The sequence below is a fragment of the Wasmannia auropunctata genome, unplaced genomic scaffold (genome assembly GCF_000956235.1).
Source record: "Wasmannia auropunctata unplaced genomic scaffold, wasmannia.A_1.0 LD336035.1, whole genome shotgun sequence".
NCBI classification, from domain to species: Eukaryota; Metazoa; Arthropoda; class Insecta; order Hymenoptera; family Formicidae; genus Wasmannia; species Wasmannia auropunctata.
In genome coordinates, this window is record NW_012026855.1 from 767,265 (window position 1) to 771,571 (window position 4,307).

Consider the following 4,307-nt stretch of genomic DNA (forward strand, 5'->3'; position numbering starts at 1 on the left):
CCTACATTTATAACGTTTCGACAATTGTTTTATTAATAGCATGAATATTAATTCTTACAAGATATATTATGTTTTGTACAAAATCGCTTTTATTTTCGCTACATTGCACTAACATTGACTAATTCGTCTTTATAAAAGTTATTTGCGCGTTTCACCCATATTTTTCTATCGCAAAACTAAAAAACTGAAAGGACGTTTATTAAAATGTTTTTGTAACTTTAATTAATTAAAATGTTTTTGTAACTTCCATTTTATACAAATTCGCTTTTACACTTGATTCACACGAGATCTTCTCATACACACATATCTCTATATATTTTCATATTAAAATATCTTTATATTACAGTCTCCAGACTTAACTAACTTATCATTGTCTTTTCTTTCTTCCTTCTTTCTACCATCGTTCTTCTTACTATTTTTTTTCTGGTCTTGCGTGTGGAACAAGAGGAAGAATTTTCCGAGAGAAAAATAAAGGCCCTTGAAACTATTTATTATTAAACCTTCCGTTGTATATTTCGAAAATTTGTGTAAATCATACGAAGAGAAGCATTTATTTTTCCGGTTAGAAGAAAAAGATCTAGTTGACTCGTGTCTTTTCTGTAATAGCCGTAGCGAATTGAAAAATTGCCCGGCTGTTTATTTACGTCGACACAAGTTGCGCGATAATTCGCCGCAGCTGTGCGACGCCGTAGATTTCGCATACAAAATTAACAGTGCGCCGAAACTGTACCGTTCAAAAAATATTTTTCGCCGTCATAATCCACACGCGGAAGCGGTACGAGCGGCCGTACATTTTAACCGGCGCGGTATTTTGCCATTCCTGAACAGGCTAATAAATATTTATAAATCATTTTTTTTAGAAACGAGTACGTTTGCGCATTTATTGCGCAATCACGACTGTGCAGATTTATAGGGGCTAATGGCTAAACCCTCCCGCGCGCGGCCCTTCCGCACCCTGAATATGCATATGAGCATGTACATGGACACGCGCGTGACCGGGCGTGCGTACACGCAACGCCGTGTGCATTCACGGGAGAAAATTCAATAACGCCGTGCGGATAGCGCAGATATCGTGGGGCGCGAAGTTGTTGATGTCGTTAATTTCCATCGCGTTAGGGATCCCGAGTTACTTCCCTGTGTTTCGGATAACCCCCCCTGCGTGCGCCGTGTAAGCATGTTACTGGGTGAGCGCTGAAGAGAAATGAGACGTGAAAGAAGAGGCAGACGGCCGCTAATGGAAGGAGGAAGAGAGAGAGAGAGAGAGAGAGAGAGAGAGAGAGACCGACCGACCGACCCAAGAATCGCTCAGCCGTATCTCGACAATGTTGTTTTAGACGTTCTCAAAGGAGAGACACGAGTTTTGAATGTTATGTCAGCTCCGTTCGCGCAGAAGCCCGTAAACCATATTATAATGATAAGCAAACACTCGAGTGCATCGGATAAGCTGCGAAAACGATGGACTTACCCTCGCGACGTGTTCGTTTCGGCGAGGAATATGTTGGACCTGGAGAGGAACCACGATGAAGAACATGCGTGGACAGTCCGTAGATTTTAATGATAATAACGATATTTAGGAATATATATAAAATATATCGATGAAACAAAATGTACACCAGTAAGAACATCATAATTATTTAAAAAAAATTTGTTCAGCTAACGAACGTTCCATCCAGAAAGAAAACCATATATATATATATATATATACCTATATATATATATATATATGTCTGAATATAAGGCAATTTTTTTTTCTCCCATAATAATTCAACGTAGAGAATATAAAGGACCGCGCACGTGTCTCAATTAATTCGATAAACACGCGAGGAACATGTTTATTGATTGGTCCATACGAGTCGACTGAAAATGCGATAAAATGGAAAGACGTGAAATTATCGATTTTATAAGTACGATATATCAGAAAGGGAGAAATTAAATAAGTAAAGATGTAATATATTATATTACGTTTGCACACAGATTTCTCGATTTTAAAAACGGTCAGGTAAAGCTCGGCAAATCCTATATTAACGTAAAATCGTTGATTTCATCTGTTCGTCGCGGGCAAAGACTTTTGCAGAGAGAGAAAGAGAGAGAGAGAGAGAGAGAGAGAGAGAGAGAGAGAGAGAGAGAGATTGTAGTAATATTTCTATCTGCTTTTCATAAGCTCTAAGTAGCAGATTTGTATGTAAAACATTATTACGCTTCCTCAGTTTTGTATAATACGTTATAATATATAAGCTTTAATACTTTATAAACCGATTTAATAAATCGATTGAGTTAGTTAAATATACGAATAGATTACACAGGCGAATATAAAAAGCATACTCAGTTCTTCAATAAATTAATATTTACATATCGAGTAGCACATGATCGATATAATATAATTCATATCTCATTCTAAAAAGGTAATATTTAAATCTATAATATGATTGAAGTAATTATACATATTATAAATCGGTTATTGCATGTGACATTATTGCACGCCAATCTTACAATAGGTACTATTCATTAACATCCTGTTCTCCTTTTAAATTTATTAATTAATGTATGTGTTAGAATAGTCTTAAAACGCGTTCTTTTTTCAAACCATACATTAATTATCTAAATGAAAAGATCAAAATGCGCAGAGGCAGTGTGTTTTTCAAATTGTGGCAGAGATGTTAAGGCGGAAAATCAGGAAAGTTGCGAAAGTTATAGGGTGAAGCCTGAAATAAAAAGTTCAGGCTTCTTACCACTTATTTGCGATGCAAAATACGGCTGGAAGTATCTCGTAGTCGCCCAACGAGTGGAAATAGCAGATACAAATTGAGTTCCCATCCGGAGTTCAGATTCTCCTTCCACACCTTCCTTTAATAAATCCCACGTATAACTGACCTAATTGCTGGATCGTTACTCCATGCGAATAAGTATCACGTTCGCCCCTCATCGCGTATTATTTTCTCCATCCAATCGCTCCTCGTCTGTCGGCGATGTAACAAAATACTGAAGAGGTTTTTTTTTAATTAAGGGATATAAAAATGAGCTTTAGCTTTCGTTACTCCGCCCCATCTGTATATTAATCACGTACATGAGTCTATAGTTCTTATATTCTTACTCTTTTCATAACACTCTTAAATTAGGTTGTATCTTGCCTCCACATTCCTCTGAAATGTTTATTGCGCTATCACTCGCAAAAGCGTGCGTACACGACCGTGTACGATGTGTAAATGTACGCGAATGTCCGCAGTGTAGTGAGCACGAATCGGCGGGTTCGGGCTAAGCTCAAATGACTGTGCGGATCAGTCATCCCTGCGGGATACCGAAGAGTACGCATTAAATCACGCGCATCGCTCTCCTGCGTGGAGTCTCCAGCATGTTTCATCGAATTTTCCACTCCGATTTTTATAACATGCCAAGGGCGCACGTGTGCGTAACGGCGCGCGCTTTACTTCGCGAGCGTTTGCGCGGGCTGCAAAATAATTATAATTAAATCGTGCGAGTCAAAAGGTACGGCGCTGTTCCTACGATACGGCTTCACTCCTGATCCATTTTTATTTCATTTTGTTTCACGTTTTATGGCTTATTAGGAGATTACACGCCGTCCGGAAAACGTGAATTCGACAATTATGTCCGACGTTCGCAATGATCTTATTAGTGGTGTATCATTAAAACGCTCGAGATTACCGCTCGTTGAATGGCACGCTAAATTTACGCGGGCACGACAAAATGACTCTTTGAACTTGGTAATCACGCAAAATGTGATGATGCCCTTTGATGTACACGCGATTCCTCTTTAAGTACCACGATATTGAGAGTTGGTAAAACGGAAAATTTTGTTTCTGAATTCATTAGCTATCTTAATGAGCAAATATGGCTGTCGAAACTAACGACAAAGGACTTAATCCTTTATTGGAGGTTTGTACTCTTTCCTGCTCTTGAAGCGCAATTATCGTCATAATTAGATAAATATTTAACATGTTTAGGACGATCACAATGCAACTTTATATATGAATTCCGTTGAATATCGCGCATGTCAAAGAAAAAAAAATGCGCATGGTAGAAAGATATTGCCGCACGAATCGATATTCTCATCAAAACGTTTCGAAATTTTATCCAGACGTTTTAATTGATTTTATTATAGAATAAAAAATAAATTAAATTTAACATTGACCACATTACATTACGTGCTATTTGCAATTGTGGATGCAATGCGGCACACAGGTCATTACGTAACACGTAATGATACATGTCGCTGGACAAATTCACAAATTTTAAACATAAAAAAGCAATCAATGTTTTTTTCTTAAAAAAAAGATAAATCATAATGTTAT